The 17,012-nt window shown below is 38.2% G+C and overlaps 1 protein-coding gene across 3 annotated transcripts in view; it reads right to left on the bottom strand.

Moving 5' to 3' along the window:
• Positions 1–17,012, bottom strand: part of THSD7B (thrombospondin type 1 domain containing 7B) — a 777,161-nt gene that overhangs the window by 512,725 nt on the left and 247,424 nt on the right. The window lies entirely within an intron of this gene.

Raw genomic sequence — 17,012 nt, 5'->3', positions numbered from 1 at the left:
AAGTTCCAAATGTTTTACTTTAGGCACAAGCTTATATTGTCGTCTAATTGCTTCCTAGATGTCCATTTCCAGCCAGGAGAGCAAATGACAGAAATCTGTGTGAAAGCGTTAGGTGGTCAGCCACATCTGGACTTTGCTTCCCCAATCTTTTCCCGTGTCTGATAGTTAAACCTGTTAAGGGTGACAATAAATCACAGCCCTGATCAGCAGAATCTAATCCACAAGTCAAAACAAAAGCAAGAGACAACAAATCCACCTGGAAAAAGCTGGGTCCCCTAGGGGAAACAGTATCCCTAATGAACAATGAGGTAGCTTGAGCTGCTTATAGGGATGAAAGGAAAAAAAGAGATTCCAAAAATAGTAACAAAATATTTTGTTCGCGATTATTTTTTTTCAGTTTGCCAAATGGGTCTTAAAAATATAAGGCAAAGCAAGTTTGCCAATGTAACTATGAAAGATTATCAATCAAGTGGGAGACACAGTGAAAGGCAAATAGACTAGACATTTGAGCAAAGTGAAAGGAAGTCACTTGGGGAATCTGTGGAGAGGCAGTGATCAGAGCAAGACTATGTGGAAAACACCAATGGTATAAGGATTTAAGAGTATCTATAATCGGGGGTCTTCCTGTGAGTATGATGGACCACAGATAAAAGACAAATCAGTAGATGAGGAAGGCATCAGTGATTTCTCACCCCAGGAGTGTGGATGGCAAGACACATAACACAGCCATTCATGTGTCCACTCTAAACCACAAAGCATGCCCAGGAATCAGAAATTCCCGGTTGGTATTTAGTTTCCCAGAGCTCTCACTCTCAGGTTGAAGGAGCATGCTTGCAAGGATGACAGAGATCTGTCAGCACACTGCATAATTAGAAAACTGCAAAGCTGAATGACCAAGGTGGAAGTGAGTTTGGGTCTGGGTACAGGCACATCAGTATGTGCTCAGAAGCTCAAACTTTGGTTCCAAAAATAAAATCCTGGTATAACAGAAGAGGAAGCGGGGCTCTGTTCCAGTTTCCCTCTTGACATACATCAATGCTTTTGTCAGGATGTTGTATAGTTTGCAAGGAGTAAAACTCAGGCTGGGCCACATTCTGAGGTCTCTTGAGCTTCACTGAAGTGGACCATAATGAGGTTAAGAATTCACTTACTCTGAGGGACTTTTTAGACTTGGGAAACTGACTCACAATGAGTCCCATGCTTTTGCAGTCTTCGATGTTTAAGTTATGACGCTTTGACTTTCTGTGCATGAATGTGTTCTGTCTTACCGGAGATAGTCAAGTTGGCCACTAGTGCACAATGATCCTGTTGACACCATGCTTTATCACTGAGTTAAGCACTGACACCCTAACAGCAATTAAATCACACATGGCCCCTGCCTCACAAGACCCAAATTCCCATGAGAGTTCGTACCGATCATGCATAAACCCAACGAAACTAGAAAACTGAACTCCCTCCCTCTCTCACCCTTGTTGGATCTTTCCTGCTAACAAATTTGACATGTCCAATAACTGATAATGAAAACTTGCCCCAGACTTCACCACTATAAGATGCAGAAGCTAGCTGCAATTGGGGTTGGGCCTTACAGTACAGCTGTTGCTACACTTCTAACAGGTCGACACTCAATCTTATTTGAAGCCCCTACGATACCTGTGCAAGCAAGGTTTCAACCTTACTTTTTCATCCTTATAGAACATCTATCAAAGTCAAAAACACTGAGTCTACCCAGGTGTTACATTTAGCAGAATTATTTTTCAAGAGTTGTTGAGGTTTGGGTGGGTGGTAGGGACTTAACGTTACAGCCTGTGAAATCTGCTTTGACATCTACTTTTTGGATAACAGCTGAACATTAGAGATAATGATACTACTAAGGAGAATGGGACATAGTATATCGGAAAGGAACAGGTGGGACTTCCCTATGGACTATTAAGGGACAATATTACAGGATCGTGGCAGAATTGAGACGATTAGTCAGAGCAGCCACATTTGTTCAGTACATGCCTCTTTGAGGAAGGGTAGATTTTAATCCATACCAATAAATTCTTTTATTCCCTTGAGACATCTTCAAAATGGTTCATTTAGACACTGAATCAATATACTTGAGTCACACTGTATCTCTCACAAACCCCATACAACCCCTCCTCCTCAAAAGGCTACATTTGCTCTAGAAATACATCATAAATAAGTCACAAAGCACTTACAGCTTCAGATCACTTAAAAAACAATCTTCCCTAGGTAAGTGAGTATACAGTATTTCAATTTCTATTGGCTTTTAAAGCTACCAGGGAGCTATATAACTAATGTATTCAAACTGATGAATTTCACTGGAAAACTAAGATCTGAATCATGAGCTGATCTAACCAAGTTCACTCCGTAAATTCAGAGGAGGAGAAAATCTGAGCCTTCTCCAGGTGTTTCTCATCTTCACCTGTCCTTGGCCTTCCGGCCACACAAGGGAGGTATCCAAAAAGTCAAGTGAGGTCATCTTCATCAAGGATATTTTGTTCGTGGATCGCAATGATCACAACTGGAGGTAACAGCAACATGAGAATTCACAGGTACTCAGGAGTCCTGGAAGTTCACAGTAACTTGAAAAACCCGCCGCATCCTGCTCCTTCAGCACTAAGCAAAACCCCAATTGTTACCTACATAAAGAGAGAGTGAGATACAGCTTCTTATTTCTTTTACATTAGGTTATTCGGGTTGTAACACAATTCTCAGAGTTTGGATATGGTGGGACAGTCTTTAGGCCACCAGAAGTTGGATCAGCTAAAGCAGCTTAAATTCAGTGACCTCATTTCTCTTTAGTCAAGTATCAGCTATGATTGTGGGAAGAAACACTGCTTTTCTTTCACTCTTTTCTGTAAAGTTACTTCTTGAAATAACATTAGCTCTCTTAACTGTGTCTTCTCTGATGCAATGAATCCCTGCTCTACTCATCGCATCTCTTCAGAGCCAATCTATCTGTCCCATACTCTCCAGCTGCCTTGCAGATCCCATCACTTTGAAGCCTTCTATTATGTAGGCATTAACCAAGTGCTTGATCAAATAAACAATTACCCAAGATCCTATAGGCTGTTACAGTAATAGAAATAGCACTGTCATTCCTCATAGAGACTTCTCACAGACCCAAAATGTTAAAGCAGCAAAATAGCTAATAGCTCAGACAGATCTGGACCTCCACATAGCAGCATTTTGTAAATACTAAGGAAAACAACGTGGTATTCGACATGAATGAACATCTGCAACACTCATGTCATGTTTAGGATATTCTGATGTCTACCCTAGACACTGTCAACTGCAATATGTCATTTTTAAATTGACCCATCTTATAGATAATGTTTAAGTCTGTAAATGACTACAAAGTTCCCTTACATACTGAATTATTCCAAGAACAGAACTTTAATCCACAAGAAGAGAAATATGTTGGGTAGGGCTATATATCACGGTTAAATGAAAAACAAGCAGGGCCCAGCATGGTACCCTAGCGGCTAAAGTCCTTGCCTTGTGTTGCCAGGATCCCATATGGGTGCTTGTTCTAATCCTGACAGCTCCACTTCCCATCCAGCTCCCTGCTTGAGGCCTGGAATGGCAGGATTTCTCAAAGTCTTGGGACCCTGCACCCATGTGGGAGACCCAGAAGAAGATCCTGGCTCCTGGTTTCAGGTCAACTTGGCTTCAGCTATTGTGGCCACTTGGAGAATGAACCAGCATATGAAACATCTTTCTGTCTCTCCTTCTCTCTGTAAATTTGCCTTTCCAGTAAAAATAAAACTGTTCTTAATCTCAGAAATGAAACAAGTTGACGATTTTCCTTTCAAGAAAAAAAAATGATCCCAGATGAGCATTGAAAAGTGGTCAAGATAAACAGTAGTTAAGAGAAAAATTCCTATTAGAGTGTCACTGTCATTGTAACAAGAAAAAAAACGTACTCTCACATTTTATTCTTTGCAACTAAATTAAACTCTAATGTGAACTAATTAGAATTAACACAACAAGTTAACTTGCTGAAATTTTAAATAGTGTATAACATTACATATCCCCATTGAAAGCTGTTTTGTATATCAAAATCACAAGACATTTAAAAAGTCTAACAGATGCAATTACCTAATATTTAAGTAATAATTAATAATCATATATCCCTCTAATAATGAGTCATAACTGCTTAGAAAAATACTAAAGAAGTTAGGTACACTCTCCTTTTTTACTATATTGACAATCAAATGATAAGTCAAGCTAGCCTTTCCAAAAAATGCTGCAAAAATTTATGTTCAAGAAAGACATATTTAGGGGCCTGGCGTGGTGGTCTAGCGGCTAAAGTCCTCACCTTTAACACGCTTGGATCCCATATGTGTGCCAGTTCTAATCCTGCTGTCCTGCTTCCCATCCAGCTCCCTGCTGTGGCCTGGGAAAGCAGTCGAGGACAGCCCAAGACCTTGGAAACCTGCACTCACAGGGTAGACCTGGAGGAGGCTCCTGGCTCCTGACTTCAGATTGGGTCAGCTCCGGCCATTGTGGCAGCTTGGGGAATGAACCATAGGACAGAAGATCTTCCTCTGTATCTCCTTGATTTTGTATATCTAATAAATATAAATCTTTAAAAATAAAGTAATATTTAAAATATATAAAGAAATAATAAATTTTGGACCCCCCCCCCAATCTGGAATATTTTCTATCCTAGACATACCTAAGTAACCTAAAAATAAAAAATTCTCTCTTTAGTCAATTTTGAATAATGTATTTGATTTCCAAAGTAACACTGAACTCCACAAATTACTTAAAGAAGTTATATTTACTTCAATTTTCCAAATCAAATGCAGGCACTATAAAATGCCAGAGGAACTCTTCACTCAAGGTGTTAGTAGTCTCTGCCTCCCTGGTATTGCTAAGACACTACCACAGTTGAAACAGCAATTGCTCAAATTTAATTCAAAACTAATGAAAGAGTCAACTTAAGTAAAAACGCTGCCTTCCCAAAGATATTTGAGAGGCAATATCGCCTCTGACATATTCATTTAGGGAGTGCACTGACTTGGCAGAAACTCAATCCACCTACTGCTAAAATAAATAGGCCTCCTTGACAGATGCAAACAGTCAAATGGGTGAAGGAGAAACATAAATAATCTTAAAACTTTTAACTGTAAAGATGTTTTCCTTCAAGCAGCTTCATGTGTTATTTCAGTTGCTTTTTGTTGCTGGGATTTGCAAAATAATGTATCATCCTTTTAACTTAGTGGATCGAATAAAAGCAAATTTTTCTTCCGCTACTTAAGAGGCAGCTTAAAGAATTAAATCACATCTCATCCTATTATACGTAATAAAGCTTGATTTTAGCCACATTATGATTCTCTTGGCAAAATACCATGTAACATAATTTGGCAGGAGGATGCCTGCGTGTCTGTACATTCAATTTAATATTGAATAATAATCTCTCAATTATAAATAATGACATGAAATTTGGACACATATCAAAAAGTTTTCCAAATTTCATTCATCTCATTTGGCTGATCAGAATATTCCTACTGATCACCCATATTTCCAATATTGCAGCAAAAACACTATAAACAAAGAAAGAAAAAATGGATTTCAGAATGAAAATGAAGGCAACATAAATGATGCATGAAATTCTGTAAACTACCAAAATCATTAGCCTACAATCACACAATCAAAGAACTGTATTAGTGTTGGGCTCTGGATTCATCTATTGCTGCTATATATTTTCTCATCTGTTCTTTGAAAATTTCTTTTTTTTTTCCCTCAGATTTTTAGTTAGTGGCTAATAGGGAGTGGTGGGGTTGGGGAGGAGAGATATGGAGAGGACAGAAAGAACCCTGACCTAAATGACATCTTTACACTTTAAAAGTATGTAGCATTATTGATGAGGGAGACGGGAGAGGACACAGATGAGAGATGGGGAAGCGGTCAGGTCAGGGGGAAAGAACAGGCAGAGAGGCAGGTAAAAGAACTGAGCAAGAGACATCAATGGCAGGAATACGCACTGCCAGAGAAGTGCAGCTTTTAAAGGAGTTTCACAGAGTCCTCTGCAGATTCAGCACTACACAAGCTAGAATTCATTGCTGCTCCCCTAGAAGCAATGACAAGAGTTAAGTGGGAGTAAGTATTCCACCAGAATGATCAAAGCAGTTCTTTAACTGCTTGATGTCAGCAGTAATACCTAATACACATGAATGACCTACTTGGTTCTACGCATTTACTAAGTGCTTGAATCTAATGTCTCATGTAATCATCACAACCACTATGAGATGAGCCCAATCGTAATTTCCTTTTTAGATGCAATAACTGAAGGCAAGTTTTTGTCTGAGATGAAAAGGTTCATAATTGAGCAACTCAGATCTAGAACTATTTTTAAAGGGTTGCATAAAGACAAGAATGTGTTCTTAACAATATTAATGTTATTTTAAAGGCAGAGAGAAACCTTTCATTCACTGGTCCAATTCCTCCAAATAGTGGCAACAACAATGCCTGTGTCATACCACAAAGCAAGTAATCTAGAATGCCACCTGTGTCTCCACTAAGCGTGGCCGCATCCCAGGTACATGAGCTATCATCTGGGCCCATTCAGTACATGCATTAGCAGGAATTTGAAATTAGGTTCACAGCTGAGACTTGACATCAGACACTCCTATACAGGACGCAGTGCCCTAAATGGGATCTAAACCCCAGAACTAGCCTATTTGCTTATATACCACACTGTATATACTACAATTTTGCATTCTCAATAAAGCCTATGCTAAAAGCTATTGTTTTAGTAGTAACTAATCAGGAAAAACCATGAATGAACATCATACCAACTTCAGAAAAATGTTTTGAAGTGTGTTAAAATAGGAAACAAGGCCTGCATACAGGTGGAAAGATGAAGAAAATCATTCTAGGTAGATTCAGGTTTCTTATATTCAGGCTTTCCTTGTTCTGAACTATCCTGGCTAGATCAGGGAACACAGGAAAAATGTTCCTACTATTTTGTTAGTTTTATTTTTTCAAGAAAGAAAAGATTTATATATTTTTATTGGAAAGGCATACTTACAAAGAGAGACAAAGATAGCTCTATACACTGGGTCACTCCTCAAGTGGTTCAATGGCCAGAGCTGAACCAATCCAAAGCCAGGAGCTAGAAGCAGGAGCTTCCTGTCTCTCCCATGTGAGTATAGGGTCCCAAGGATTTGGGCCATCATCTGCTGCCTTTCTAGACCACAAGCAGAGACCTGGATGTGAAGTGGAGCAACCAGGACATGAACTGGTGCTTCTATGGGATCCCAGGGCTTGAAGGTAGATTAGCCCATAGAGCTATGGCATGGGCCCCAGAATTCTTCGCTCAAGTGCAGGATTGCCAACAAGGACCCACAGGGCCATCTCCTATTTGTGGAGATCATGGAGAGTCGGTTGCCCCGCAAGGCGAAGAACTTCAGGATTAGGTATTTCCAATAGATTGGGAGATCCACATCCAATATACCGCTGTTCTATATCCAATCAAATGTTCACTAATTTCCCTGGTAACGCAGCAGAAAATTGCCCATGTTCTTACACCTCTGCACCCACATGAGAAAAAACTCTCGTTTCCTGGCTTTAGCCTGGCCCAGCCCTGGCTGTCTCAGCAATTTGGGGATGGCAGATCAACCTCTATTTGTCCCCCTCTCTCTCTCTAACTTTGCCTTTCAAATAAAATTTAAAAATAAGCAAGTCTAAATCCTTTTTTTACACAAGGACAAAACTTTCAGCCAAAAATCTCTTGGCCACACTCATGCAGGAGGAATAGCTTAAGAAAAGTGTAGACTGTGCTGATTTGGGTTTGTCTGATTGGCGCACAGTTTGTTCACTAGCCTTTCTCCTCCTTAAATGTCGGTGGTGGTTGAAGGTCTCACCATTCTGATGTCTTTTATGTTTTATCATAAGCAGGCTAGCAGGAATACAATTCCAACCATCTGATAAGTTTTGTCCCCACCCTCTGATTGTTGGCTGTTATGCAGCTCAACAGAATGGTATTTTAAAAGACACCACCTTGAACAAATTTCTTGAGTCTTCCTCTCTTGGAGCCCCGCTCCTATTTGGTTGTAGCAACAATTATCTAAATTTAAACTTGTTAATAAAAAAATTAATTTTAGGGCCACCCCTAAGGATGTGCAGACTTATGTTCCCCCTGCCCCATCCTTAAGTTCTGTTTATGTTGTCATGAATTACAAAAAAAAAAAAAGCCATTAAGGATAGCTTTGTATCTAGGGATGTGACAGGAACTGTATGCAAAACTCATTCTCCCCAGATACAAATATTATCACTAGCACAAATTCTTTTTCGAAATCTACTCAGAAAGAACCACATTGGCAGCATAAGATTCCAAATTATACTGGGGGAAAAGTGTGAAAGGAATGATGTCTCAATTTATTTTTATATAAAACACTGTTAAGATAAGGAAGACAGAAGCAGAGTTGTATCTCCAGATTTCAGTTCTGGTACAAATGGCTTTTTATTTCACCAAGGGGATAATCAGGAAAACAGCATTTACTTATGTTTGTTCAATGGTAGATATCCTAACATGAAAATCTCCAAATATTTTTATAATAAGAAGCCATCCATGTTTTCCACAATAACAGAGTTTTCCAACAATAACACCTCAAACTCCAAAGATATAAGCTATTTCAACGGACAAAGATAAAGGAAGGCAATATGTAGTGATTGTTTGAAAGGTCCAAGAAAGAACTATGTATCTCTGAAGTATATATGCATTAAATTTTTGTCACTGAAAGAAAATAAAAAGCTTCAGTGTGCTTGGTGTCCATGTTAGCACACGATACTTCAAACCAGCAATTCATTTTTGACTGAACATGTTGATTCAGATTCAAAGACAAGCTCATGGAATTCATCAATTACCTAGATAATAAAAGAGACGAAACTGTGAGAAACATTTTAAAAATGCAAACCAGTTCATTATTTGGTATGAGAAACTACAAAATTAATTTTTAGAAGTAAACAAAAATGATAAATTGAACACTGCATTTTAAAGCTGGGTGAAAATGCTTTTCTCTGAAGTTCATTCACTTCTCTCAAGTTCTACTTTGCACAGTTCTCCACTGGGTCAAGGCCAATAATCTAAATTACAGCCTTCCAAATTACAGATTATAGTATTCTAAATTAGATAGTTCCCAACGTGTTAAAACTAATGGATTCAAACATAAACCCAAAGCAGAAATACTGAATCAGAATTGTGAATGGGCAGAAGACAGTACAATAAGAATTCATGCTTTCTCAGAAAATTTTTGATTGGCAGGTTGAAGTGTCAATTATTTTAAAAATACATGATGCATAATTTTAAACATCTGCCAAAATACTAGTATTAAACTACATTTAATTCAGACTCTAACACTAATTGAGTGAACTGAGCAAATAACTTCATTGTTGATCATAAAAATTAATGAACATTCAGTGTTCCTCATGTTCACTTCATTACATCCTAAGGAATATTTATAAATATTTTCCCTGATTTTTTTCTCTGCTCAACAACAGGTTCATATATATGTGTGTATGGGCTGCATCTACTGGCTCATCCTGCAAATGGCCTCCCACAATGCAGGGTAGGCCAATGTTACAGTCAGAAGTTTCTTACCAGCAGGTGTAGATGTATTTGGGGCCATTTTCTGCTGCCTTGACTAGGTCATTAGTAAAAAGATGAATCATAAGTGGAGCAGCTGGAATAGGAACTTGTGTCCGGATGAGATATACCTTGTTTACTATACCACATCAACCTCTCTGGTACAACCATGATGCAGTCCAACAGAAAAAATAATTAAACTACTATTCCAGAGTTTTACGAATTTTTTCCTTTTTGTCAGATAGCAGGTCTATTACAAAATGTTGTCTTGAAACATGTGCATACTCCTTAATTTCTTACATACACAAGTGCCATCAGAGCAAAATCAGTAATTGTAAGTAAATAATAAACATAAATAAAGAAGACAATCATTTATATTTGAAAATATTGCAGCTATCTTTTTGATAGCTTACCCTGAGAAGGCTAAGAAATGAGATGGCAAGGAGAGTTACACTAAGCCTCACAGGCATAATAATAGATTAGTGACTCCAAACAAGTATTAATTCTAAACCTATTATCACCCATTTTCACATGAGCAAGCTGAGTTTTTATAAATATTAGATCTTAAGATACAGCTACTGTGGTCACATTTTTTGAACATGCATATTTTATAAATTGTGACGTGCTAATAACTGTTGTGTTGCTCAGATCAATGAACCTCAGAGACACAAATATTATGGTCAATGTTTGGACTGGGGAAACCTGAATGAATAGCACACATGGCTTTTAGGATAGTATTAAGACTTTTGGAAGATTACTTTAGGGTGAAAAGCTCATCTTAGCCCAAAGTCTGAAACACTTTCATATCCAGTACGGGGTATAGATAGTGAAGACACAACTGAAAACCATCAGCAAGATCGATCCAAAACCATCACGCCTCCAACCTGACCCAACAGACCAAGAACCACACGCCTGCTTTGTTTTACACAATTCTTAACACTGCTTAAAGACAGGATCACCTCCTGAGAGGAGGAGAGACAGGAAAATCTTCCATCCAATGATTCACTCCCCAAATGGTCACAAAGGCTGGAGCTGAGCCAATCCAAAGCCAGGAGCCAGGAGCTTCTTCCAGGTCTCCCACATGGGTACAGGGTCCCAAAGCTTTTGTCCATCTTCGATTGCTTTCCCAGGCCACAAGTAAGGATGGGAAGTGAGGCGGCTGGGATTAGAACCAGTGCCCATATGGGATTCCAGTGCATTCAAGGTGAGGACTTTCGCCACTATGCTATTGCGCCGGGCCCTCCATACTCTTTTTATCAGGTGAGCAGCATATCAATCCCAAAACCAGACAAGAACACAAGGTTAGAGAAAGCTACAGGCCAATATCTTTGGTGAACTCTGAATCAAATCCTCAGAAAACTCTAGCAAACAAAATAACATATTTTAAAATTCACCATGTTCAAGTGAAACTCATCCTAGAATACAAGAATGCTTCAACATGTGTGAAACAATAAATCTATTAGAAATAAACATCAGTAGATTTAGAAAGGTAGACAGAAAAAAAATTTTAAAGGTACCTTGAGATTAAAAAAAAAACTCCAACTTTTATAACAACTAATATTATATTGAATGGAGAAATAAGTTTATCTAAAATCTCTAACAACAATAAAAGGATTTCTATTCACACCGTTTTTTATTTAACACAGTATAGGAAGTCTTAGCCAAGGAAATTAAAACGGAGAATTAAAGGCATCCAATATGCAAAGGAGGAAGTAAAAATGTCAAGTTTCTGGGTCAATATCATGCCTCAACTGGCTAATCCTCTCTTCCTACAAGTTCCAGCATCCCATATTGGCACCAATTCTTGTCCCAATTTGGTTCACTTCCCTTCTAGCTCCCTGCCTGTGGCCCGGGAAAGCAGCAGAGGATCCCAAGTCCATGGGGACCCCGCACCTACATGGGAGACTTGGAAGAAGCTCCTGGCTCCTTGCTTCCTATAAGCTCAGATCCAGCTACTGCAGTCATTTAGGGAGGGAACCTGTGGAAGGAAGATTTCTCTTCTCTGTGAATCTGTGTTTCTAATGAAAATAAAAACATTTTTTAAAAAGTCCATTTTCAGCAGGCATGCTCTTAGGAGTAGAAGATTCAAAGGTATATAAAAAAACCAGAACCAGTTAAAAAATTGAGCAAATTTACGAGAAACAAATCAATGTATAACAACCAATAGGACTGTTATACACAAATAGCAAAATAACTGGAAAAGAAATCAAGAAAGCAAGCCAATTTTTAACAATTAAAAAAAAGCACAGAATGTGAAATGTATTTCAACAGTGATGAAAGCTACATTTAGGAAAAATATAGAAAAATGAAACAGGAGTGTAAAGATTTCCTGTATTCCTGGAATGGAAGAGTGACCATCATTAAAATGCACCCAAAGCAACTTAGTTTCATTTTTTCTTAAAATGTGCATTCATTCATTCATTCTTTTGAAAGGCAAATGGACAGATTTTCCACATGTTCATTTACTCAGACATCACAACAGTCCAGCAGTTACTTCTGGGGTAGGCTGCCTGCAAGCAAGAGCTAGAAACTCTATCCTCATCTCCCACAAGAGTGTCAGAGCTATCATTTGCTACTTTGTCAAGTGCATTATCAGGAAGCCAGATTTGAAAAGGAGGGGATAGGATTCAAACTTTCACACTGAGAAGAAATGCCAGTGTTGTTAGTAACAGTTTAATCCACTACAGCACAATGCCCAACCCTGTAAACTATAGATTCAATGTATAGCTTTTGTGGAAAATACTATGGGGGCTGCTCTCAGCCTAAAATTCCAACTACCAACATTGTCTAGCAACTCTACTGCCGATATACATACAAGGAAAAGAAAATCAGAAATAATCTATGTCTCCATGTGTACTACTCTGCTGTGCACAACAGTCAAGAAACAGAAACCTTCTGGTTTGGCCATTGAGTTAAGAGTAAAGAAGATGCAATACAATGGAATACTATGGAGTCAATAAAGAATGGAATTCTTCCATTTACTACATGGATGGAAATGAAAGTTATTACATTGAAAGGAAGTAATTTAAGCATAGGATGACAACTACCCCCTGATCTCACACACATGTGGAACCTGAAAAACTAATCTCATAAAAGTTAAGAGAAGTTGAGTAAAAGATGGTGGGAGGTATGGGAAAATACTGATAAACAGCTATTAAGTTGGAGATAGATGGAATAAAATGTTCTGATGTTCTATTGCTCAGAATGCAGACTATAGATCATGATCCATACTGTGTGTTTCTCCAGAAGAAATAACTTCTAATGTTTTTATTATAAGGATGTTAAATATTTGAAGAGATGTGTCTACACTGATCAAATATGACACAATGAATATATGCATCAAACCAGCACATGGTATTCCATAAAAAACTCACTTTTATGTTTCAGTTAAATTTTTTAAGATCTAAAAAAAAAAAAAACCCAAAACTGACACAGACTGCCATATTTTTAAAGAAAAGAGGTTTCATATTCTTTACAATGCTGACACTTTCAGGAACTAAAGAAGCTTTCTATCTCAAAGAGGAGCCAGTGATTTCCTTGGTAAACTACTTGAAAAAAAATCTATTTCTGTAGAGAGTTACTCCTTCCCAGAATCTTCAAATGGAAGAGACTGCAATGATTTGCTCTACAAATCCAATGTTTAACCAATGAGATCAACCAAGGTCCCAGAGTACCAACATGACCTGCTTTAGATCATTAGAGTGAGAAGCCACTTAAAGGTCACTGCTTCAATGCCGCCTTCACTCCTTTACACTGCTACAGTTTAAAATCAAACAGCTTTGATTAATCCTGTGATGCCTCACTGTCTCTAGAGTTTCTATACACTCAGGGTATATGTTATTCCAAAGATGGCAATGTACTTCTCCATGAAATCGATATTTGTTCTTCCCAGTCGGTTTGAAAAACGCTGCTGTTAGAACTGGATCTTCGGGGCCCAGCACCGTGGCCTAGCAGATAAAGTCCTCACCTTGAACACGCCCCGGGATCCCATATGGGTGCCGGTTCTAATCCCGGCAGCTCCACTTCCCATCCAGCTTCCTGCTTGTGGCCTGAGAAAGCAGTCGAGGACGGCCCAAAGCCTTGCGACCCTGTACTCATGTGGAAGACCCGGACGAGGTTCCAGGTTCCCGGCTTTGGATTGGCGCAGCACCTGCTGTTGCGCTCACTTGGGGAGTGAATCACTGGATGGAAGATCTTCCTCTCTGTCTCTCCTCTCTGTATATATGACTTTGTAATAAAAATAAGTAAATCTTTTTAAAAAAAGAACTGGATCTTCATGTGGCCTGAGAAAAAAGTCATTATGATATTTTTCATTCTGTCAGATTCCTAATTAGGATTATACATATATCTGTTTGGCTTTTTTCAGTAATTAATTTGAAATAAGAATACTTCTTATGATGGAAAGCTAGGACTCAGTAGATATATACATATCAACATATATATTGAGATATATCTCTAGCCCTGTCACATAGAGCCCACAGGTCTCGGCACCCTGTTTGTCCTGTTCACTATTTTAACTCTAAGATTTCTAATAATGACAGATTGTCAGCATTCAACAAATATTGAATACATAAAAGAATATGGTTACATGAACTCAATTATTAATTAGACACCATGTAACAAAGAGTGGTAGCAAGGACTTGATGTCCATTCAAAAGAGTGTGGAGAAGCCTGAAAATCCCATACAGCATCCTACGTGTATGGCAATTTCAAAAAAGTTTCTGAAAAAAAAATGAAATTAAAATAATTATGGTGCAAATAATTCAAAACCTTATGCAATTTTTTATACATTTTTAAGAAAATTTTGCAAATAGCGTTATGGGACCATAGGGCTGGATTCTGTAAGTCTACTTTGAAATGGAGAGTGAATGCCAATCCATTCTCTTGATGTACTTTGTTCTCTAGCTTATTGCTAGAAGGAATATTTTTTTCTAATACTTCCATCCTTGGGGAGTCTTCACCTAATACACATGATGAGTAAAGTTTCTTGTGGCTATGGCTCTATCCACACATGACCATAGATTACAAGTATTTGCACAGTAAGGATGTTTCAATAGTTCTTTGTGGGCACAGGAATTTGGCACAATGGTGAAGTTGCAGCCTGAAATATCTTCATCCCACATCACAGTGGGTGGAAGATATTTATTGATGCATATGCATATTGATTCATATTCATTTATTCATCTGCCACCCCAACCCTCTCAACCTTCCAAATAAACAAACACAATCTCTACATGAAATTGAAAGTTATCACTTCAGTCACAAATTCTTGGAAAATTATTTCAGAATAATTTAAAAAATTGGAGGAAAAACATGAGGTACACAGAAATATGCAAAAAAATTCAGAGCACTAATCAATAAAAATATTTCCATACTAACAAAATTAGACTGTGTTGAATAAATAATGAGTAATAGACACTTGGATCTGAGATCAACCAGGGCAGTTTATTAGAAAGAAGAGATTAAAGCACAGAATTAAATGGCTGATGGAACTAAGACTAACATTAATAGAGGCAAGAACTAAAGATTAAAACAATACATTTATTTGTTAATGACTCCAAAGTTCAAATATTTAAATAGAATCAATGTGAAAGTGTATACGTTAGGACATACTTGCCTTTAATAACTTAACAGCAAACAACATTGTAATTCAAAAAGAGAAAGAAGTCTTTAATCCATATGGATTAGAATGCATTAGAAATTCAATGCTGTTTTGCTGTTTTGGTTTGGTTTTGGCTTACATTTTTCCCAAAATCATTTTTAGGTAAGATTTATTTATTTATTTGAAAAAGCAGCATTACAAATGTGAGAAGCAGAGACAGAAGTATGTTTTCCATTAGCTGGTTAACATTCCAAAATTCCATAACACCTAGACAGGCTCAGGACAAAGGCAAGAGTCCAGATCTACAATCAGGCCTCCCATGCAGGTACAGTGGAACAAGTATTTGGATCTGCTTCTGCTACTTTCCCTGGAGCATTAGCAGGGAACTGGATCAGTCAGGACTTCAAACCAGAGCAGATGAGATGTCAGTACTTCAAGCACAAATCTGGCCTGTTTCTCCAACCATTTATTTAAATTTTTAAATGTTAAATTTTGATTAATTTTTGGCAAGTAAAATATGATTTGCAGATAAGATTCTAAAAATACATAGGAAGCACTCTGCAAGACTTAGTATTAATAAAGACTTCTTAGAAAAGTAACCAAAAGCACAGGAAATCAAAGTCAAAATAAACAAATAGGACTACATTGAAAAGGAAGCTTCTGTACAGCAAAGGAGATGATCAACAAAGTGAAGAAGCAACCAACAGAATGGAAGAAATCTTTGCACACTACACAACCTACAAGGGATTAATAAGGAGATTTTACAAAGAGCTTCAGAAAGGAAATGACAGTAAAATAAACAGTCTCGTGAAAATGGCCTAAGGAAATGGACATTTTTCAAAGAAGAAATTCAAATGACTAATAGACATAGGAAAAAATGCTCAGGCCCCACAGCTATCAGGGAAATACAAATGAAAACCACATTGAGGGCCCAGCACCGTGGCCTAGCAGATAAAGTCCTCGCCTTGAACGCTCCGGGATCCCATATGGGCACCGGTTCTAGTTCCGGTAGCTTCACTTGCCATCCAGCTTCCTGCTTGTGGCCTGGGAAAGCAGTTGAGGACGGCCCAAAGCCTTGGGACTATGCACTTATGTGGGAGACCTGGAAGAAGTTCCAGGCTCCTGGCTTCGGATCGCCATAGCATCGGCTGTTGCGCTCACTTGGGGAGTGAATCACTGGATGGAAGATCTTCCTCTCTGTCTCTCCTCCTCTCTGTATATCTGACTTTCCAATAAAAATAAATCTTTAAGAAATATTAAAAAAAAAAACCACATTGAGGTTCCACCCAACTCCAGTGATATTAGCCTACATTCAGAACTCTACCAACAACACCTGCTGACATGGATGTGGGGAGAAAAAAAAAAACTTTCTTTACTATTGGTGTGAGTATAGGCTAGTACAACCACTATGGAAGTCAGTATGGAGAGTGCTTGGAGAACTGAAAACTGACCTGCCTTAATACCCAGCCATCCCACTTGTTAGAACATATCCAAAGGAAATACAATCTGCAAAAGAGAAAGGCATCTGTACTACTATTTACAGCAGTACAATCTATAATAACAAAGACATGGAAACAACCCAGAATCCCATCCAAACAGGAATGGATAAAGAAACTGTGATATATCTACTCAGTGAGATACTACTCACCCAATAAAAAGAATGAAATTCTACCCTTTGCAACCAAATGACTGACCATTATGCTTAGGGAAATAAGCCAATCCCCAAAGGACAAATATCAGATGTTCTTTCTCATGTAAGGCAATCTTCATGTAAAATACAAGAATAGTGGAAGCATAGGTAAGCATGCA

Source organism: Ochotona princeps, chromosome 5, assembly GCF_030435755.1.
Source record: "Ochotona princeps isolate mOchPri1 chromosome 5, mOchPri1.hap1, whole genome shotgun sequence".
NCBI classification, from domain to species: domain Eukaryota; kingdom Metazoa; phylum Chordata; class Mammalia; order Lagomorpha; family Ochotonidae; genus Ochotona; species Ochotona princeps.
Note: the sequence above shows the minus strand (reverse complement) of the source record. Positions and strands in the feature narration are given on the sequence as shown.